General features: G+C 37.1%; 1 protein-coding gene and 1 long non-coding RNA gene across 3 annotated transcripts in view; one reads left to right on the top strand and one right to left on the bottom strand.

Annotated features, from left to right (window-relative positions):
- Positions 1–24,233, bottom strand: part of LOC134666289 (uncharacterized) — a 93,371-nt gene extending 69,138 nt beyond the window's left edge. The window contains exon 1 of one of the 2 annotated variants that reach the window (XR_010098471.1): positions 24,059–24,233. This is a non-coding gene — a long non-coding RNA (uncharacterized LOC134666289). The remainder of the gene's footprint in view (positions 1–24,058) is intronic. The other variant, XR_010098470.1, reaches the window with a different exon arrangement.
- LOC134665770 (NAD(P)H-hydrate epimerase) overlaps positions 1–24,380 on the top strand; it is a 460,493-nt gene that overhangs the window by 352,623 nt on the left and 83,490 nt on the right. The window lies entirely within an intron of this gene.

Below are 24,380 nucleotides of genomic sequence, written 5' to 3'. Positions count from 1 at the left end.
TGCTTAAATTTGGAAATACTCGTGGTGCATCTTTTAATATTTAAAACAATGTTCAGTGTTTTTTAGTTGGCAAGAGTCACGATCATTTAAATAGACTATTGACACGGGGGTCAATAAATAATCTCTGGTTTGTTGAACTTAGAACATGAAATCCAAATGTAAGCGGTCCGTAAACCGGCGACGAAACAATATTAACTCAGCATCACTGAATGCTTAAAGAAATGTCTTATTAAAATGTATAAAGCAGAAGGAAAATTCATTCAACGGAATAATCTACTTAATTTTTTTAAATGTGCAACAACCAATTTCTTTTTCAAATTACTAAATTATATTAAGTTTTCTTTCGATCTATCGATTCGAATCCTTCGATCTAAAATGGATAAGAAAAGATGAGAAATGGCTGAAAGATGTGCTTCAATCATTCAAGAATACTATCGATAGCGTTCTTTAAAATGTAAACTAAAAATCACTAATTCTTATTCTTAAAATAAATCTAATCTGTTTTCAAGCTATGATTCTATAATGTATAATGATTCGAAATTCCTTGGTTAGCGGGGATCCAAACAGTTTTGCAGAATAACGCAAATATGAAAAATAATATTCAAAAGGTGTTTCTGCAGAATTGAGACATAAGCAGTGGCGTAGCTAGAGAATATGGCGCCCGGGGCAGGCACCAAATTTGCGCCCCCCCACCCCTGAACCAACGAAACCAAACCAAACGAAATGAACCAACGAAAGGGTTACTTTTTTACTTATTAAAGTTTAGGTATTTTTAAATTAGACAAATAAGTGTTTTTAGTAGGTATAGGTACATCGGTGGCTAACAAGCTTACGACGTCTATACACTTCAGGCACTAGGGGTGTTACATGCGCGTTGCCGAACATTTTAAAACTTATACAGTTCTTTTTTGGAGATCTCCTTAGACTTAATGGTTCAATATCGCTTGTGAGTTTGGGATCGTAGACTATTCATAGGTACAGCGCGCCTTTGGACTGATTTGAAGGATCCAAGGTAGCATCCAGGTGCTCCTGCCCAAAGGTGACAGCAGTATATAGGATCAGTACTCAATATATAGGATCGTCTATCCCAGAGTAATGTATCGCCTCCCTTTATTGAGCACACCGAGTTTTTTTGGATACGAGCGCAGCCTACCCAGCAAGGTGGCTACGAAATTATTGGACGTCACTGATGGAGATGTCAACACCGAGGCTCCCAATACTACATGGGAATTGTTGTGCCTTGAAAAATGAGGTTTTCTTAGCGGTAAACGCGCAAAATTGAACCTTGGTGGGATTTCATTGGACTAAATTGTCCCGATTCCACACAGAAACTCTGAATAGAATGCTCTCAATACCTGACACAAGTTTTTCACGACATTCCAGTATTACAGAACGAGCGATGTTGGCACGGCATGTGTTATACAGGATGGTACAAACCTAGACGTCCAAAAAAATTTTTTTTGATTCCTCACGCTGTGGGCTATCAGAATATGTAGGTACGAGTATGTTAGCCGACTTTTCGAATAATGATTTTTATTACTTTTAACTTTTGTTAAGAAATTCCGGGGTGAAGCAATTAATTTAATTTAAAAAAAGCTATCGAACTTTTTTGAATGTTCCTTTTCGTAACATAATCCTTGACAAACAGTACAGTTGCTAAAAAACACAACGGGTTGCACTCCGGGAGTGCCGGCAGAGGTGAAAACTCAATGACATTGTAACAGTTTTTCGATCAGGTCACGTGTCCATCTTACGGTCAGGTGACACCTGTTACGAGTTTAACATTTTTTTCCCATGACAAAAAGTGCACAGCGCCGCTAAAGAAGTTTTCACTTCAAAATATCAGCATCCTCACTTGGCTGAGTTGGGAAAAAAAGACAAACTTTTAAGCCGACCACTGACTAACAGGCCGCCGGATGATATCGGCCTGTCAGTTAGAACAAAATTTTGACAGCTCCGAACAACTGACAGGCCGATATCGTCCGGTGGACTGGTAATCAGTGGGCCCCTTTCAGCATGTCAAGCTTAGATGTTGCCCTTACCTAAATAAATAAACATTACAAGCGATTACAAGGACTTTTGGTTATTTTAGAAAATCCTAGACCCTAAGTTTTTTTAAAAGGTAAAAAAAGTGATACCCAATAGTCATAATTTGTCAGAGTCGCCGGTCAAAGGAACTTAGGTAGGAATTTGTAATTCATTAAAAAAAATCTACTTTTGTTATTTCTACTATTATTTTATGGGGTCACTTCCCCATCGCTATTTCATGTAATCAGTAATGAGCGGACGACGGATGCAATATACGTCTTATTACGAAGCATTACGTATATCGTTTGACAGGATTTTGACGTAGGCATATTGCATCCGTCGTCCGCCCATTTGTTATCAGTGCAAATACCACGAACAATTATTAGAAGGAATAAAAGCAAAGTAAAGCTTCACCCTGGAATTTCTTAACAAAAGTTAAAAGTTAAACTCGAAAACTACGAAAAGCTACCTAACATACATATACATGGGGTGTAAAAAATTTTTTTGGTCGTCAAGGTTTGGACCACCCTGTATGCAGGGCGGCTACAAAATAACTGCATTTCCGTATACTGAGCAATTTCTACTATGAGACCAACCCAATAGTCACAAAAAAAAAATTTGGCTGTTTCGTACATTTTGGCTGGTCCATTTTCTATGGGAGGTTTATTGCCCATTTTGGCGCCCCCCCCTTGGACGGCGCCCGGGGCACGTGCCCCCGCCAACCCCCCCCTAGTTACGCCTCTGGACATAAGGATCAATGAGGATAGAAATGAAAATACATATTAACGCCCACTGATATTTTGCAGACAAGCAAATACTATTTAAATCGAATCGAAGTAGTAGGTCAATGCCGCATTGGCTATCGATTTTGGAAGGTGACTGTAAATGCTGAATACAATTGTACTACATAAAGTATGCTTTTGATAACAAATATAATGTCAGTCGGTTTTTCCTAATACCACCTCATAAAACTCTTATGATAATGTCGACGAATAAGCTGCTTTAGATTATAGAGGTTACGAAAAACCTAAAAATCAGAATAGAAGGGCAGTGGAGTACCTAAAATTATCTGAAATTGTTTTATTAAAAACAAACGATAATATATGCTTCAATTTTACGAACCGCTAATTGATATTTCAAACTAGAAACAGAGCAACAGTCATCATCAGACTCATTCACGCGTCAGAGATAGTAAGGTTCTAAAAAATCGGAAGATGCACTCTTAACGCCTTGGCAAGAGACTCACATAACTACTAGCCTTATTAAATTATTTTCTCAATCCAATGAAACAAGGAGAAGGTTGTCAATTGCATTAATCCTTTACCACGTTGGATTTAATGACAAATACTAAACTTGCGTTATTTAATTAATTGTAGGTACTTAATAAAAATCTGAATCAGTAACGGTGTCGATACTGTAGGTAAATAAAGTGAAATTGGTATCAGTTAAAATGCGTGTTGTAAATTTGACACGAATTGCGTCAGAAATCACACGAGAGAGTCAGCTTGGGTCACAGATTTGCACTCAGCTGATCCTTCTTTAATTTAACCATTATCTGCCTCGTGACCACTATCGCCATTATCAGGAGTATTTTCTTGCAGCCAATATACATAATAAAACGCAAGACCTAGTCTGTCTGATTGGTGTATCTGTAAGTTTTTTTCTCGTCCATTGAAAGTCATGTCATAAATTTCAAAATGTCCAAGAGTTTCAATTAAGTGACACTAGGTACTGTTTTCTTCTTAAAACAGCGTAGTGCACATTTTTGCTTAACGACACTAAATTGAACACCAATATATATTTAATGGGCTGAAGAAATCGTCATAATATTCTGAAAAAAACATCGTAATTCACACTGCTACTCAAAGTTGAAACGCAATGACTCTATCTATAATTTATATGCATCCCAAACATATAGTTAAGTATGTACTACATATGATGTATGTGATCGAATCAGAAATGAGGAGATCCGTAAACGAACTAAAGTCACCGACATAGCCCACCGGATTAGCAAGCTGAAGTGGCAATGGGCAGGCCACATTGCGCGCAGAGAAGATGGCCGATGGGGTCGAAAGTGCTCGAGTGGAAACCACGGACTAGCAAGCGCAGCGTAGGACGTCCACCCACAAGATGGACGGACGACCTTGTTAAGGCCGCCGGAAGACGCTGGATGCGGGTCGCTTCCAACCGGTACGAATGGAGGTCCAAGGGGGAGGCCTATGTTCAGCAGTGGACGTCTTATGGCTGAGAACTACATTTGTCGTTTCATTGTTAAAACAGTACACGAGTTTTTTTATACGAATTTACACTTGTGGCTGGCTGTATAATTAAAGAAATCATCGGTAAGCTAATCCTTTCCTACGGCGCAATCTCTATTTTCTTTAAGCGTTTATGTTAAAAATATTACTCATGAATACTCATAATGTCCTTGTAACCGATTAAAACTGGTTTTGTTCGGAAAATATATTGTTCCACACTATTTCGTTTATACAAGTGTACCTTTTGTAGGTGTTACTACAATCTACATAATCCCAACTAATCGCGCTTCTGGCATATTTCTGATGAATGACGACGAGACGACGACTGGAAGCACTTTAATAAAACAGTTAGAATTTTTTTACTAAATAAAATATTCATTCAGTAGCGGAGACGAAATGTTCGGTCGTTGCAATAATAAACCGTTTTTAATTACCAGCGGTGTTTACTGAAATGACATCACTGTTGACCGTTCATGTTTAAGCACGTTTACGAGATGTTTGTTTACCATGAGGTTCAGGACGTACTAGCATAAGGCACAGACAGGACGAAAATATTGGCCTTACACCATCGTACAAATATGGGTATTGCCGAGAAAACAATAAGAACAATAAAATCAAGTGAAGTCAAAAAATAAAATCGGATCGGAGGCATTGATTTGCACTAAGAGGATGATTCTAAATTTTAAGACATCTCAAATCTAATACGCACTTAACGTATATTTTTCATTTTTAGGGTTCCGTACCCAAAGGGTAAAACGGGACCATTACTAAGACTTCGCTGTCCGTCCGTCCGTCCGTCCGTCCGTCTGTCACCAGGCTGTATCTCACGAACCGTGATAGCTAGACGCTAGACAGTTGAAATTTTCACAGATGATGTATTTCTGTTGCCGCTATAACAACAAATACTAAAAACAGAATAAAATAAAGATTTAAATGGGGTTCCCATACAACAAACGTGATTTTTGACCAAAGTTAAGCAACGTCGGGAGTGGTCAGTACTTGGATGGGTGACCGTTTTTTGTTTGCTTTATTGTTTGTTTTTTTTTTGCATTATAGTACGGAACCCTTCGTGCGCGAGTCCGACTCGCACTTGCCCGGTTTTTCTTTCCTACCTATTGTGATGAGAGATAACCCTAGATGTCAATAGTGCTTCATATGTTTATTTATAAAAGTAGGTAGAGGCAAAATACCAAGTAGATCGTATACAATACCTACTCATGTTGCAAACTGCTAGATGAGTCGTATTCTCTAACCAGCTTATTGGAGACAATTCGCGAATAGATAAATCTGAAATCATAACGGCAATATTGGAGAGAATTATAATAAAAAAACCTAATTTCGAAAAAGGAATCTTAGGGTGCGTACGTCTGAAAAGTTATATTTAAATTAAAGCAAAAGTAGAACATAGACATAACCTTCAAATCAAGAGTGAACAGGCACCTTCTGGGCGAGCTCGCTCCATCGTAGGCCACGTCTACGCCTCGGCTAGTCTGTGGCCATGAGTAAGCCCATTCATAATTAAAAAAAAAAAGTATTAAGAAGGTATACTAAATACCTAGAGCTCTTGATTCCAATGCCTAGATACGCCTTTTTAAATGGAACATGCTTTTAATTTTAGTTTCAGCAAGTTTCAGCTAAGCAGTGATAAAGCTCTAAAAACATAAATTGTATTGTACCGAATAGCAATATTAAGCAAGAATTAGCAAAGATAAATTAAAAGCTTGCGTTCAGCGTAAACAATTTTAACAAACGAGAATATTAAGCAACATCATAAATAAATGCGCAATAGTTCAAGCTATTCTATAAGGTTTCATGTCGAGACACTGAGATATGCTAATTAAATTAATGACTACAACACTGAAAGGATCATACATACAGAGTGTAAATAGAATTGATTCAAATACTGGTTAAAATAGAATAAAGGCGGGTTGCACTACGCACCATATTGTCAAATATGGCGGCGCGGCGGTAGCTGTCATTCCATAGACAAAAAACAAACTTGTAATACAAGCAAATTTTAGTCAATTACGATGACGTTGAGACGTTGACAGATGTTGGTGCAACTTCTCATAAATCTATGGGCCGGTTGGTCTAAAGCTAAAGAGAGGAGATTACCAGTTCGCCGGACTATATCAGCCTCTCAGTTAAATGCAAAAGACAGCTCCGAAAAACTGACAGGCTGATATCGTCCGGCGATCTGGTAATCTGTGGGCCCCTTAACGGTCGTTAAAGTTATGTTTGTTAAAATAAGAAGTTGGTCATTGTAAGTAATCAGAAAAATATTTTGCATATGTTACAAAGGCAGTTATAACTATAAGCTTATTCCAATGAAGATATTTTTGTTATGTGTCATGACATCGACGACCTATGCGTTCGTATCTCCTTTAACCCAGTTCTTGAAAGATTGGAGATAATCACAGAATGGCAATGTTAATGCATGTTTTTTTGGTGCTATAGATAAAAGTGTCACACCGACTTATTAACTTCAGCGGTGATGCAGAACGAATAAATGGTTTCATCAGCAAAATATCTGCGGTCGCCTGTTCAGTTTATTTCAAGCAAAACGGCAGCAATGCATGTTTATTTGATGAGAGATCTCTGCAACAAGCAAGGCTCAGGTCGCGATTGAGTTCAGGGTTTCTGAGGAGCCATCTGCGCTGAAGGTGAAAGGAGGGCACTGCCCGCCGAGCCTAGCTTAGACAACCAATGCCATAAATCAACACTCAACTGAACTAGAAGATATTGCAGTGCATACGGGTATTAACTCTAATGTCGGTACCTAATAATGGAACATATCGTGTTGCTAGGGATTTTAATACTGTTGCCAGAGACTATTTTAACAGCCTGGGACTTCTGCGGGACTACCTAAATTGAATTATAGTTACAAGAATATAGCTTCTTAAGGTAAGAGTAAATAAATCAAGAGTCCCATTATGTCGTTATGTTATTAACGCAATACTTTAAGCAAATGCTTCAAAACGGTGTAAGGCTTTTGTGATTAGGATTAAATATTATTATGTATTATACTATACGTAAGATGTTAAATACACCTTAAGGTACAAAATACATAGCACAATACGATATTCTGTATTAGCCACGTAACACCATAACGACAGTTTAAATATGTATATTGAATACGTCAAAGGGACTAGTAAGGTATAATTTTGGTAATGTGCAAGGGACTTACGAAGGCTGAGCGTTCAGTGACCGCAGGCCGATTTATCATTTGACGCGTTTAAAACAACACTTTACGTACCACCCGATTGTGAAACTTGCGGCATTGTGATACACGAAGAACTTACTCGTATATATATTCCGTATACTTATTTTTAAACAGTTATTTAAAAACCGTTCGCAGCAAGTAAGTCACAACCATCGTATTCCTCTTAAAATATGAATAATATGCATTTCAAATCAGATAGAAACAACAGAAACTGCTTATATATTTTAAAAGAGAAAGACAAGGAAATTTGACGGCAAAATTGCATAAAGTTAACTCCATTCCTAGGCAAAATAAGTAATTGTTACGTAATTTTTCAATTCCATAATTTGGCATGGTTAAGCAAAATTTTCCATTAAATAGAAAAGTCCGTCTATTCCTGTTCGTGGTAAATTGGTAATGGCCATGGGAGCCCCTGCGGACGTCAGAAAGAAAATTGCTATGATTCTGGGAAACACGAAAATGGTTGCCAAAAATACATTTTACAACTGCTCTGCCAATATCTGGTCACCGTCTGTAATATTCCTATAGAGCTTTCTACAAGCGAAGTGCAATAAACGCAAAGTTATAGATCTGCCATTCAACTCAAGTGGTTGGTGAGAAGTAACAGTAATATTCAGAATTAGAAACAGTAAAATGACAGGAGTTTGAAAAATATTATGCGATGTAAACAAGTTTTCGCGAAATGCTAATGAGAATGAGTGCAACCATGAAAATAATAATAACTAACTCATTAAGAGTCGATTGTACCAAACCGACTGTCACCGTTACAGTTCGCTAAATTGTATTACCTATAGGAAGTTATATGTAAGATTGCTGAGTGACGTTGATCAGCTCAGCTAAACATTCGCATTTATATTAACTGTCTGTCTGTTACCTCTTCACGCTTAAACCGCTGAACCGATTAATATTATATTTAGTTACAAGATAGATTGAGGCCCGAGGAAGGACATGGAATAGTTTTTATCAATCATCATCATTTCACACAGACAAATCGCGGGCAGAAGAATACCATAACGCGGTAATATTAATCTAATTAATTCACGCCCACAAATTATGAAATTACTCATTCTAATTCTGGATATCATTGTACCTAATACGGTTGACAACGGGTGTGGTCGAAAACTTACACTAGATTTATACCTAAACAAAGTTACAATAAACTAGAACATGCCGCTGTAAAATTTGTATATTGACTACATTGAGTGACTAGATATTTCGGAGGAATTTTCTATAGGCGCGGCACTGGTTTAAAATTAAGTATCTAAATTGTAAGTAGCCATGTTGATTAACATAACTGGATTGTTTGTGGGTGCAATGCTAACGTTACCCTGTTATGTACTTTGATGGTGTTTTGCCAATTTAACATTTAATTTTCTACTCTTACATCTATGCCATACACAACAGACACATATGTACGTACATGATGTGACATTTGTATAAGTATGTTCATGAAATAAAAATAGTTATTAAATAAATATACCTATTGTATACAGGGTGATCAATCCAAATGGGTCAGTATGGAGAAGTCAGAAACTATGAGAGATAGCAAAATCTGTTCTTAGGAACCATGGCTTCGATTTTAGATTTAATAATAATGGCATTATATTTTTTTTTTAAATCTATCTTACATAACCGGGATTCGAACATGGTCAATATTCTTGTTGTTTGTTTGTATGGCAACTTTTAAACGATGCGTGATAGGTGGGGGGGTGCTCGACCAAATATCACAGAGGGCCCCGAGACAAAACAAAGTACATAAAAAAAAATCAAATTGGCCGACTTTTTTTTTAATTTTTTCAAGTTGGTCCGAGCGGGAAAAGTAAAATTTTCAAGTAGGTTAAGCGAGCCCGAAGGGCGAGCTTCATGCCGGGAGGCCGAAGGCCGACCCCGGTGGAAGGCCGAATGCCCTGAGCTTCCACCCCGACTCCCAAAACGCGAAGCCGAAGGCCGAACTGCGTGAATTCGGTGCTTCCAAGCGTTCTACCAAGTCAACTGTCTTGATGACCGAAGCCGGCGGGCCGAATGCCCCACGGCGAAGCGTCGAGGCTTGCGAAGGCCGAAGGCCGAGCTCTGCGTAGGGCCGAAGGCCCGAAGCGTCACACGAGAGGGGGAAGTTGGAGCTTAAACACGACCCAACACTTTTCCTATTGGGAGTCGCTTTTTGGGCGTCGGGGTGGAGGCTTCGGGCCTTCGGCCCTCCACCGGGGTCGGCCTTCGGCCTCCCGGCCTGAAGCTCGCCCTTCAGGCTCGCTTAACCTACTTGGAAATTTGTCTTTGCCCGTGTCCACCACCATTTTGGATTTTTCCAAAAATATTTTTATGACATTGTAATCTTGGGCCTTCAGGCTCGCCGCATGCCAATTCTCAGCGCGCTCGGACCAACTTGAAAAAATTAAAAAAAAGTCGGCCATTTTGATTTTTTTTAATGTACTTTGTTTTGTCTCGGGGCCCTCTATGATATTTGGTCGAGCACCCCCCACCTATCACGCATCGTTTAAAAGTTTCCATACAAACAAACAACAAGAATATTGACCATGTTCGAATCCCGGTTATGTATGATAGATTTTAAAAAAAATTGAATGCCATTATTATTAAATCCAAAATCGGAGCCATGGTTCCTAAGAACAGATTTCGCTATCTCTTATAGTTTCTGACTTCTCCATACTGACCCATTTAGATTGATCACCCTGTATATTATGTATGACAATACAAACAAAAACAAAACAGGATTAAAATTCCCGTAATCAAAAGAAAATAATGTTGTTTAATCAGCTATTCCCCTATGATTAATACACAAATACCAATTACTTTGCCATAATCGATCAACTCGTAACTCAAGTAATCGTTTTAAGGTCTCAGTAGACGTCAAGTATCTTATCGCGTAATACTTCGAACGCCAACCGATTTGTGGGTCTATTTATAACGAGAAAGTCGTGTATGGTTTTGTATAATTTTTGGGTCAATTTTCTATATGTTCATGCTAGTTATTCATTTGTTTTAAATATCAAATTTCGGCGCGGGCTTTTGAGGGCCGAACCGTGGTCGCGGGAGAGTTAGTATGTCTTGGCTAGTCGAACGGTATACATGCCTGTGCCATCGTCCTCCTATTGTACCTATTAAAACAATAAATTACTGATCGTATCAACAGATCTGTATGTACCTACACTTGTACAGTCAGCAAAACTGTTAGCTTTGCAAACTTGCTACGTACAGTCAGCAGCAGAAGTCGCTATACACTCCAGGTGCTCAAAGAGAGGTAAACGTTTAAACTGTCAAAAAGTTGTTGACTGTCATGGTAGCATTTACTTGTGAGCGCTCAACATGTCACAAATATCTTAACAGTCGCTATTCATTAATTTCTACACATACAACAAATCATTGATACCTTAGCTGTCAAAAAACCATTGGTATCTAAGCGGTCAACGTGTCAAATATATCTGAACAATATGGAAAAATAGACGTTTAAAGCATACATGTATTGTATGGTCGTATATTGAATGAATAATAGCTATGCTAATTTCAGGTAAAGCGTTTTGACAATCATCGAAAGCAGTACAGTCTTGTCATCAATACATCTATCTCACGTTTTGCCCTTCAACCATTGACAGAGGCCTGTCAGTCAGCTTACTGAAAACTATTTATTTTATTGAATAGAATCATCAAAACGAATGAGTGACACATAGCGAAAGCTAAGTGAAGCCGAATTTAGAGCCAATTGTCAAGGCACGTTGTGGTCTTGTGACTAAGGCGTTTGCTTTTCAAATCAGAGACCGCGGGTTCAAATCTCAGTCGGACGCACCTAGAGATTACAGCTTTTTTTTTGGGTTTTATTTCTATTATTCATTTGTAGTTTTATATTAATTTCGCATAAGTTTATATGTTTTTTGAAGATATGTCACATGTAGAGTATGCACGACTTTCTAACAGGACGTTGTAGGTTTGAACCCGCAGTAAGCGTTCCTGAGATTACTCCTGTGCGGAATGCCATTTGATGTTTACTGCTAGGTTATACTGGTTATACTAACAATAAGTTCAAAGATATACAGTATGTTGATACATACTGTATATCTTTGAACTTATTGTTATGTACGAACGTTAGTTTGAACGAAAGGCCAAGAAAGAGACCCATTAATGTTTAGGTCATACTGAACAACTTTTACTATGGGACCAATCCCGAAAACGCGGAAAAATACTTACTTGGAAGTTTCATACATTTGAAAATTTCAACATCAGACCAGCAGGTCTGATGTTGAAATTTTCTATGGGAGAGTAACTTTTTTCCGGGGTTTCGGGGTTGGTCCCATAGTAAAAGTTGCTCAGTATGACCTAAACATTAATGAGTCTCTTTCTTGGCCTTTCGTTCTGATACATACTGTATATAACTCCGTATACTCTATCCTCTCTGCTAAGTTGTAAAAACAAAATTCGTCATTCCTATGGTCAACAGTTAGCATATTACGTAGGTGTATATGCATGGCAGTGATGGTTTTAACGGCTAGCCTCTATTACAAAGCCATAAGGATTACATGTCAGATTGGGACAGAGAACGTGTTAAGTTTCAATTCTATTATTTTCTCCTTCGTTCTTTGATCGATTCGGAGCATCGTATTTTAGTACTATATAGTATATTTTAGTACAATAAGCGGGCTAAATGAATATATTAACATATAATATGCTCTACGATTTGGAAGAACGGCCGCCTATGACAGTTAAAATAAAAAACCTATCATTCTCGTAAAACCTACTTATTTATTGTCTAAGTTTGACACTTGACGATAAAATAATTCTTTAAGAAAGGAGGTGTCAATTCGTAGCTGCTACAGTATTTTTTTTAAAGTTAAACAGATAAAATGTTGATGCTTAGTTACCATTGAAATAACAACTGCTTAGCAACTGGTGGCACCCTGGCTGCTGACGTACGTGATTGGCAGTGCGTGTAGGTATTAATGACAGCAGCTTGAATTTGAGTGCTTAGATACCACTGAGTTTCTAACCGTTATTGTCATTGTGATTAAATAAGGGTGTATGTGTTAAAGAAAAATTCAGAAGTTAAGATATATGTGACGAACTGAAAGCCTATGCTAAAATGATAACTTAGATGTCCTTATTTTTGTGACGATTGAAGTGTATATGTTTTCTTGGACACCTTACCCGCTCAGGTATATCTGATGCTGACTGTACCTCGTACAAAACGAAATAAAAGGTTACGTACGAATTTGTAGCTTAGCTGAAGAATTGGCTTACCGTCGTAACATAATTTTAATTTTAAACCCTATTGTATCTGAAATGACTTTTAGACCAAGTAAAATTTAGATAAAAGGGCTAAGTTTAGCGCGAGTGACGTAGGTTCTAAATGTGTAAGTCAATTGGTTTAACTTCTAAATAAAAAGAACACCCCAAAAATAAGAATGAATTTTTAACTTGATTGGTTTCAGTTATAAAACAGATGACGCTCCACAAAACCACAATATGTTATAAGATTACAGGCATTTTTATAGCTGACAAAATCTTTAGAAAAAGGATCAGTCAGTTAGTCAGAAGGCCTTTCATCGGTTCTACTGTATAAAATCCTATATTATAAAAAGGCTATCCTATATTCCCAGGCAGCCTTTTCCATGTGGACGCTAATCTAGCACCGTTTTCTTCCACCAGTCATAGGTTCTTGTTAAGTGGGGTCAGTTCACTGGCACTTAAGATGTGTAATGTTTGAGCTACGTCGTCGATCTTAGTTTTCCTTGATCAGAAGGCCACCAACAATGCATGGCATGTTATACGCTTTGGCCCAGATCACAGATAGGTATAGCTAGAGAAGATGGAGGTTTTTGATCAATAATGGAACTATCTTTAGGCTTGTACGATCACGGTAACGATGAAAAGGAAATCTGTTTCAGAAAGAAAAATAAATAACCGGCCATGAACTCCGGACATAATACGCTAGAGTCAACTCGAAGAAGAAAATGCTTACAAAACTGTAATCAATAAAAACGATGAGTAATCAGTTGTTATTGCAAAGCTGAATGCCTAATAAGCACTTAATAGCAGTAATAGATGATTGCAAATGTTAAGCAATGCGAAAAGAACGTTGATGAACTCTTAGAAGGTAATTTGTTTATTTTTTATATAATTTTCTTGCATCTAACTTACCATACCATACCATAAATATATATTAGGTATATTATTATATAACTAATATATATTTAGTAAAAACGAACAGTTTTTGTAAAGTACTAGCTAAATCAGATCAGCCATATTTGTAATTTGTACATGTAATTGACACAATATAATTTGTAGACATTTGTACTTTTTAAAGGGTAAAATATAAATACAAATAAAAAATATTTCACCATAATATATTTTCAATTATGGCGTTTACAATTACAGCAAATACTTTATTGTATTTTGCAGTTATTTCTCCAACTGAACAATACAATAATTTAACAACGACTCCCTACGCATAAGCCACACCAATACCAACTCTTCGTGGACGCCATAAGCACCTCTCATGATGTATTATCAATATTATCATGGTGCTGTTAATGTCAATATATTGGAGGCCGTTCCCTTTTGTCTCCGCGTTATCTGCGTAATCTGGCATTACGCAAGTCTTCAGTTGAGCGGACTGAGGACTAAAGCGGTCACGGCCGGCCGTCGCTCCGCAGCCCTGGCATGCGATGGAAATTGATGGAAAATTACTACTCCTTGCTGGCTGGACGGGAAATTTAATTGGCAGTTATCAGGGATGGGGCGAGGCAGAGAACTAGTAAAGAGTAGTTAAAACACGCACTTGTGCCTTCAATTGGCAAAATTGTAATGTCTATATAGTTTATGCTTCGCAGTCTAAGTTGGCTCAACGAATTTGGTTCAAAATAAATATAAAAAGATGGTCAATGGTGAAGTCACTCCTAACAGTTCCAACGGACACAATAGTGGAATACAAGGGATTATTAAGACGCGAAGAAGTGCGAAACATACTTAGTCTCAGTTGAAGTAGATGGCGCTGTACACCATAACTTCATTAATATATACACCGTACTAACATCTGCAGAGACAAAATAAATTAAAAAGGACATACGGGAAAACGGGAATATCTATAAGGAACGATAACTCTTATACACAAGTAAAATCATAACCTAAGTATCCTATTCCTAATATCCCTATCCACCAACCACCTCCCTATTATCCACAACACAAAGATCATCCTAATTCCTAATCCAACTACGTCCTATAGTTCTTTGAACAAATATAAACAATACATGTAAAATCCTTATTAAAATGCAAAATTCATTGATTATAACTAAATTCACGTTCCAAACTTTCAAACACCTACAGAATCGTTAAATTAAACCAAGCGGCGAGCTCAACCGCATATCATAATAATATGTCAACAACATGACAAGCATTCGAAACATATACGCGCCACCAGCATGTGTATCCGAGGCACACGCCACCGTTTTAAGTCGACCGCCAGGTGGCTTGGGTTCGACGACGGTGCTGCCCTTCCACACATCGATTGAAACCACTTTTCTACCCTACCCACATATGTATTACCTAACCCTTTGCCTATGTACTTATGATTGTTTTAATATAATAAATTTTTGTTGTAAAATTCGAAACATATATGTATAAATCATGGGAAGCTTCGTACGACTAACACTACTGATACGTATCATTTATCCATATGTCAAAATCTATCAATCTGTTTACAGTGCCTGTAGATTAATTATACATACTATGATGTCCTAAGACGAAGGCTATAACGTGCAATTGTGTAGATAAACGAATGAACATATATATTTAGCAGGCGCATTTTATGCAATGTGCCCAGAAAGTGAACCTATAAATTTGTCATGGAGCAAAACTTACAAGTTCTCCTACGGAAGTGGCTCCAACCCAAATGTCACTGATACCTTTTTTGTCACGTTTAGGGAAGGCCATTTCAACCTTTTGTCAGCACAAAGAACAACTAAACAAAAACCTTTCGTGGCACAAATGTGATCTAGACTGACTGGCCGCTCGATCAATACGAGATTATGAGAATACTTGACATAGGTTAGGGGAATTCCCTTATTCCAAAAGTAAAACGTTCCATTTTACGCATTATTAAAGCCAAAGGAAATAGTTGTTATTTGTTTTACAAGGGGGCAAAGTTGTTGTTTAACCGCTCGTGCTAATATTGATACCCGGGCAAGCGAAAGATTCCAAAATTGAACCAGCGTAGCGAGTGGTTTGAAAAATGGAATCTTGAGCGTTGCGAGGGTTTCAAGGCACGAGGGTTAAACAAATTTTGCCCCCGAGTGAAACACAAAATTTTTCACCACACCAACCCGAAGCAAATATTAAATGTAAAATATCAAACAAAATCAAACCAAATCAAATCCAAATGCATGTTATTAAATATTTATCATCCAAAATCATCATTTAAAAGTCAATTCTACCAGCAAACATAAGAAACTTTGCTATCAGTTTTTGAAGTGCAAAGTAAGCCTTTCCGAGCTGGTGTGCTGAAATAGTACATTTCGATGCTAGTGCGGAAGGTATGTCATTACTTCACGAGTACCGAGATATCTTGCCACGAGCCGCAGGCGAGTGGCAAGACTCGGGACGAGTGAAGAATGACATTTCCGCACGTGTATCGAACGACGTTTTTTAATACAGTTGCGAAAAAATAAGAAAGACATTGTTAATCGTACACTAAACAAAAGTGGTAACAGTGACAGCTCGGTTAGACGTCGTCTTTAAGTATATTACATCTATGGGCGTTTGGCAGCTATTCCGTTCCATTCAGTCAACTTATTAAGAACGGAGTTTTCAATATTGAATATTAAAAAATAAACGTGTTATAATGATGAAGAGGTAAGTAATTAAATATGAAATATGTAATATTTTTCGTATTCTTACATTAACGATAGGTTTTTATGCTGATTACGACGTTTAAAGGAAACTAATATTAACACTCATCAATAAGTAGTCGTGAATTGGAACAAGTAGAAATTTAAAAAAATTGTAAAAGTAAAAAGCACTAGTTCGAGATAACCAACTTTCCGCACGCTAAACAGCTACGTAAAGTAGCACTTTTTGAGCAACTGTATTAAAAACTTGTTTAAAGGTGTAGGTATGTAATGTAATATGAATATATCGATTTTTGCAAGATAAAGGTACATATAAATACATAAGTAATATTATAGTTAGGCAAGTGTCGTTTGTGTAAGAAGCATAGGCATAGAGAATGATACTGTCTCTGTTTCACACAAAAAAGGGATTCTTTATCATTTATAAAAACGGTTGAACCGTTGTGGTTTCGGAATTCTGGCAAACACGTTGGCCCGGTTACCCGCATATGGAAAAGTTTAAGTAAAAATAAAGAAGCTTTTTAAAAATGAAATAATTTGTTTATACGAGTAAAAAATGACAGAATTAGATTTTAACATCAGCAAGCGCATCGTAATAAAAACAGTAAACTGGAGTTGACACCTCTTTTATTGATGACATAGCGTAATGTAAGCAACTTCTTATGTATTGGGTATCAAACATGCAGAAATCTAAAAAAGGAATACAATTAGAATTAATTTAGTTAGAGGAACCAGTGGCTCTGAGAGTTTTAGACCCCGCAAGCATTACTTAAAATGAATAAAAGTATGGCTCCGTTATTTTCAAAATTTTCCATAAACTAAATCGACAAAAAACTATTATCATCGAACCTGCTCACAAAATTTTACGAGAATCGGTTGAGTATTGCGACCTGTAGAAGAGAATATCCGGACATATTACCATACACGGACATAAAGCATTTTCGCCCAAGCTGAAACGGAAACCGACCGAGACGGCGAAGCGTTAGCTGTAACAATATAGGTATATCTACGAAACATTATGATCAGTTGATCAGACTACACTACTAAGATCTTATTTGCGACGATTGACAACGCAAGGATTTTGATTCCGTCTCTATAGAGTCTATAGAGTACGTAACCGCATCCTTTTAATCGGCAACAGAATCAACTTACTGCAGGTAGCGAGCGACCCAACACCGAGATATGTGCATGCCAGAAGCCCAGAGCGGCTACCGCGAAACCGAAATTCGCAAATTGCGGGGATCTTTCTCTTTTACTCCAACGAAGGCGTAATTAGAGTGACAGAGAAAAATCCCCGCAATTTGCATACTTCGATTTTCGCGGTTACAGCCCAGAATGTTCGAATTTAAGCTAGAGCGCCGACTCTTACCGACCGCAGGTATCGGCATCGGCAGGAGAGTTGAGGTGAATTATTACGTACTAATCGCAAAAACAGTATTGAATGTATGAATGTGAGCTTAAGCGCACGATATTTTAAAAAAACCTGTTTCTTAAAGGTTTTTTCCTACTCGTCGACTATAATTCTTGAATTAAGATTTCTTATACCAAACTTCAATTGGGTATTTTTAATGTATGGGCTCCTAACTCAACTATAATATTCATTACGATACAGTTTAGTCAACTATAATGAAATTGACCAATCACAGCTCTCCGCGATCAACAGGACGAAACAAAACCAAAGCTCAAATAAAAAATAAGTTTAAAAACTAAAACCCGACTACTGCAAATCGCGCTCTAAAAAGTATGAAACAAGATAGAATTCTTATCTAAAATTATCAAGCAGGAAGTATTATAAATGTTACCATTTTTTTTTATAAAAATATAACGTAATATAATTTACTGAATTTTTTATATATTTACAGAGATTCAGAGGATCGCCGTGGTCGTATGCCACATTACTTTTTAAGTTTATAATCGTGGCATACGACCACGGCTTTTTATTTAATTAATTTTGGGGTCATGATTTCGTTACTAACTTTTTGAAGTCACTTTATATTACTTTTGCGAGGGCGTCCTCAGTACAGAAATGCACGCAGAGCGCCGCCTACATCGGGCTACGCCCGACTCCTTTAGTGCCTATGAGGGCGCCGATGGCGGCCGTTTTTGGAACGCGTACGTCGGGTTACGCTCGACACTTTTAGTATAAGGGCGCCGAAGGCGCCCGGTTTTGGAACGCGTACGTCGGGCTAGGCCCGACTCTTTTAGTATGAGGTTGAGGGCGCCGAAGGCGCCCGGATTTGGAACGCGTACGTCGGGTTACGCCCGACTCTTTTAGTATGAGGGCGCCGAAGGCGCCCGGTTTTGGAACGCGTACGTCGGGCTCCGCCCGACTCTTTTAGTATGAGGGCGCCGAAGGCGCCCGGCTTTGGAACGCGTATGTCGGGCTACGCCCGACTCTTTTAGTATGAGGGCGCCGAAGGCGCCCGGCTTTGGAACGCGTACGTCGGGCTACGCCCGACACTTTCAGTATGAGGGCGCCTCGGCTTTGCAACGCGTAGTTCGGGCTCCGCCCGACTCTTTTAGTACGAGGGCGCCGAAGGCGCCCGGCTTCGGAACGCGTACGTATCTTGTAAAAAAATTGACTGTTTCATACATTTTGGCTGATCAGGACTTCTATACCTATTCACGTTATAAAATGTTGCAGGACATTAAAAAAACACCATGTATAGCGGCCAAACAAATTTCTTTTGCAAAAACCTTCTTGTATCGCCGTAGTCGCGTAACACGCGGATAGAAACCAGAGCGCTTGTAGCTAACCGAAAATTTAATGTTTTATCTGGCGCATGCAAGCAAAGCCGGGTGCAAACGCTAACAATATTTATATATTTGAAATGTGCTAATTGAGCTCTTTCCAATGATGTATAACACATCATCATTACTTAATTTTGGTTTTTTGGTTCGTGACTTTATGACCTCTAGAGGGCGCAGTGTTCATTTTTTTGGGACGCCATATAGCCTATAACCAGCGGACGATTAAGACGATTCGAATGACACATCGTTTGTTAAATTATAATAAGTACTTTAGAAGTTATGAGGGAACAGATGAACATACATACATACATACATACCCACATACATACCGGTCAAAATCATAACCCTCCTTTTGCGTTGCCGTAGTCGGGTAATTAATTATTTATTTTAGGTTGTATAGTAGAAACAATTGGTTCATAAGTCAGAAACGCGCATGTGACACCCTTAAAATAGCAACATCCATAGACTACGAAAACCACTTAGGGCCAGTTGCACCAACCACATTTGACAGACTGTAACAGTTTGGTGCAATCGACCCTTAGTGTCGGTTGCACCAAACTGTGCGTATCGTTAAAGAGTTCGCTAATTTTTTATGTATGGAAAGTTTCATAGTAAAGGCGCGGGGCGCGCCGGCTGACGATGATCAGTCTGTCAAATGTGGTTGGTGCAACTGGCACTTAGTGTTGCTTGTTAGTCTCCATAGGCTAGGGTGGCCATAATCGAGAAAACAACTGTCTAAAAATTTTATTTAGCGCGGAGCAAGTACCAGGGCCTCATGAGTTACGAGAAGGTGTCGTTGACGAACGCGCCGGGCGCGGCGGTCGGGGCGCGTGCCAGTATGAAGGTATCGCGGCTGCTTGCGTATCTTAGCTGTGTATACTTTTGGTTTGGTTTGTTTGTATGATTCTACTAGTTAAAAGTATTATTTTTGTTGGCTCGTAGAAAAAGTATTGTAAGTATACAATAGTGATATAATCAAGCTTTTCAATCTCGTACCTGACTTAGGCAACTCAGCAAGCTTCGTTGCCTAAACACGGTACTCGACTGAAAAGCTCTCTATTATATCACGATTGTATAAAATACTATTTGGACCATTTTGCAGTTGCAAAAAGTACACTTAATTTCAAAATCTCGCAGTCACTATAATAGACTCTGTACGGAAAAAAGAGAGTCGTGGAATGCATGAGCCCAAATACATGCATATTCCACGACTCTTCTCTTTCCTAATAGACTCTACATTATTTTGTTGTTGTGTGTGTGACTTCAACCCTCCAGGACCACAAGGTTGAATTCCTAAAATGTTGAAATCCCGAAATGTTGACTTTCCCAGAAAGTTGAATATATTTAGTTTCGCAAAATGTTGAATTCTTATAATGTTGAAATATTAAAAAGTTGAATTATCAAAATGTATAATTTCAACATACTGGGAAAGTCAATATTTTAGGAATTCGGCTTTCATTTGTTTACTGGTAGATAATGTTTTAAAGTATACGACCGCTTTAGCCTAGTTGGTAGTGACCCTACCTACGAAGCTGGAGGTCCCGGGTTCGAATCCCGGTAAGGGCATTTATTTGTGTGCTTATCACGAATATTTGTTCCTGAGTTATGGATGTTATACATGTATATAAGTATGTATTTATCTATATAAGTATGTATATCGTCACCTAGTACCCATAGTACAAGCTTTGCTTAGTTTGGGACTAGGTCGATTTGTGTAAGAATGTTCCCTAATATTTATTTATTTATTATTTATTTAATTATAAAGTCCGCCAGTTACTTATACTTCTGTATTGAGAAATAAAGTTTAAATGAATAAACACTTACACTTACACTTTTAGCTGGTCATATATGGTCGGGCATTATCTTATTGACTTTTAATATAATTTAAATGAAAAAATACTTTACAGTTGGTAAGTACCGCAAATTCAATTTTATGCAAATTCAACATTTTAGGATTCAACATATCACAAATTCAACTTTCTGCAAATTCAACTTTATGCGAATTGGACATAAAAAGAACTCAACATTATGCAAATTCAACATTTTAACATTCAACATGCTGCAAATTCAACTTTATGCAAATCCAACATTTTAGGAATTCAACCTTGTGGTCCTGGAGGACTTCAACCTCCAGGACCACAAGGTTGAATTCCTAAAATGTTGAAATCCCGAAATGTTGACTTTCCCAGAAAGTTGAATATATTTAGTTTCGCAAAATGTTGAATTCTTATAATGTTGAAATATTAAAAAGTTGAATTATCAAAATGTATAATTTCAACATACTGGGAAAGTCAATATTTTAGGAATTCGGCTTTCATTTGTTTACTGGTAGATAATGTTTTAAAGTATACGACCGCTTTAGCCTAGTTGGTAGTGACCCTACCTACGAAGCTGGAGGTCCCGGGTTCGAATCCCGGTAAGGGCATTTATTTGTGTGCTTATCACGAATATTTGTTCCTGAGTTATGGATGTTATACATGTATATAAGTATGTATTTATCTATATCTAGTGCCAATACCAATAATTTTCGGCTCAATAAACACCATTGTGAATATTGAAATGTAAAATAATGATTTGCACTTTTTTTAAAATTACGTCCGCATAGCTTCTTCCAATTAAACATTATGTAAATACGACCGCCTGTTTGTTAACTAATTATAATTTTGTGTGTAATTTCTTTGTTAAAGTAAGGATCATCAGCACGAAGAATTTTCCTCCTGAAAACCCGCCTGTTCTTATTCCTATCTCTATCGCACTTATATATTGCTGTCCCGCTATTATTCAACTCACTAAATACTATGGCAATAGAAAAGAACATTCGCCATTAAAATATATATTTTATTTGTAAATTGCTTTCCGAAACATATTCATTACGCAATATAGGGAATTTGTAATGCGCGTTAATATAAATTCATTCGCCTATGTTTCAGAAAAACAAGTTTCATTTATTGTAATTCACTGGTTTAGGACTTTGAGGAGGCATTGACATTGACCTCATGAATTGTGGAAGACCTCCGGGTAAATAATCAAATTATACAATATCATACGAATATATAAATATTTGTTTGTTTCCCTGAATTCTACACCCCTCAGAACTATCTCACTCGAACATCTTTGAGGAAAACCGTTTCAGTAAAATAATGAATTGTAAATGGCAATAGAAAACACTGGAGCTATTAATAATACTAGCACTAATATAATTCTTATGATTAGGACGCTAATTATGAAGAGTTTGGAACACTGACCCGCCGGTTTTGATCTCTATCGCACGAGCATATTTATATTGCTGTCCCGCTCGCACAGTGGCATTGACCGCCGGCATCAAGAGTGGGACCGCAATATAATTACGCGAGCGCGATAGACATAGGAACAGGCGGGTTTAATGTACGAAATTCTTCATGAATTCCTTCATAAATTGGGTGAGCACATTTGCAACTCGCTGTACCTACTTGCACAATTATTTTGTTTTGTAAATTGTACAAAACTTAATGTTTATTGTATTGTTTACAGTACAGTAAATAATAGTATTTATTAAAGATAGCTTTAATAACGAATGAATGAGAGTTATCTTGTTTAATTCAATTAAAAAGTCATATATATAAATATAATAGGTTTTGTATTAAGTTATCAAAGAAAATTAATGATTGATAATAATATCTATAGATTTAAATGCTTTGTCAGTGAATGATTTACTCTTAAATGCTCATAAATGTTACAGTTTGGTTTTTAATTAGAAAGCCACAATAATAATAATAATACAGGTATATTTTTAAATTTGTTTCTATGGTTGTTAATTTTTAAGTCGAGAACTTAAAACCTAGTGTAGGTTTACACTTATTTCTTTTCAACATCATTTCTCAGAAAGAGGTGTATGTTAAACAGCCCTCTAGTGGATGGTATTGGTACTAATAATACTGTGAAATTCATAATCACTAAATTTATAATATTTTGTTATCTGTTACATCTCTACTGAGATAAAGCTAACAACTTTGACACTTAAAATCCCTACTACTATTATAACGACAAAAGTAACACTGGATGTCTGTCTATTACCTCTTCACACTTAATCCGCTTAACCAATTTATACAAAAAAAATTGTGGATATAGTTTGAGGCCCATTTTTTATAGTTTGAAGGCTTGGAAGAGACACATAGGGCAGTTTTTAACAATCATTATTATTGAAAGGCAGACAAAGGTGGGGGTAAAAATGTAGTACCTACTTAATCTATAAAATATGCAAGCTTTGGGGTTTGGGGTGTATAGCACAAAAATTTACACATTTCCATATCTTACACCTGAATTTATTTTGTGGTTTATTTTATTATCCAATTGAGTGACTACACTGGCTGACATTACGTTTGTTTACCATGTTAAGGAAAATAGCTGCCACATAGCAATTACTGCCATTAAGTTAAAGATTCACATAGATTGAAAATTTTGTCACAAAATTGTAAAAAAGTTTTGTAATAAGGATGGTTACTAAACTCTGCGCGATGACTATAATGCAGACACTAATATTCTAACTATTACACTAATATAAAATTAATGTAATGTAAAGTATTCAAAGTGATTGTCTTATATTGTATTCCGAACGGAGATCTTTATAAATATGGTGGACTTGTAATTGTTTTGTTAAAAAACAAAGTTTGTCGCGGTAAAACATGTAATTAGATACGAAGTTTACTACTGACACCAGTTTGATGTTTTTTTTGCATATTTAAAGAATTCAAGTTGAGCAAAATTGTCAGATATTGTATTCCAAACGGAGATCTTTTTAAATAAGTACAATGTATTTACGTGTAATTGTGTTGCTAAAAACACGGTAATTGTGTTGCTAAGTTGTTCACGGTAAAAAAACAATGCCTACAAGAATCGTTGTTCAAATCAAACAATTCGTTTATTTGGCTCGTATTGTATGTAATTAATAATATAATTGATATCTTACTCACTGAGATTGCTGGTTTTCTTATTTCACCCATAATCCTTCATTGAGCGTAGATTAGTTGGAAGAAAATCTAAGATTCTCTTCCGATGAAAATTTTATTCAATGGCGTGTTGCCGTGGAGCGGTGAATTCAAATTTCATTTGACAGTTGACAGTTCCATAGACAAAGTAAAAAATAGTGCCATCCCCGACGATAAATCTTGATTTAGGGGTCCATATTTCCATACGGAACCCTACGTTTACAAAAGAAAGTCAAAAGTTTGGTCTACACACTTCACACTCAGATTCACAAATATAGTAAAATAATTGGAAAAACGCCTTTGGAGA

This window comes from Cydia fagiglandana, chromosome 7 (assembly GCF_963556715.1).
Source record: "Cydia fagiglandana chromosome 7, ilCydFagi1.1, whole genome shotgun sequence".
Lineage (NCBI taxonomy): Eukaryota > Metazoa > Arthropoda > Insecta > Lepidoptera > Tortricidae > Cydia > Cydia fagiglandana.
Note: the sequence above shows the minus strand (reverse complement) of the source record. Positions and strands in the feature narration are given on the sequence as shown.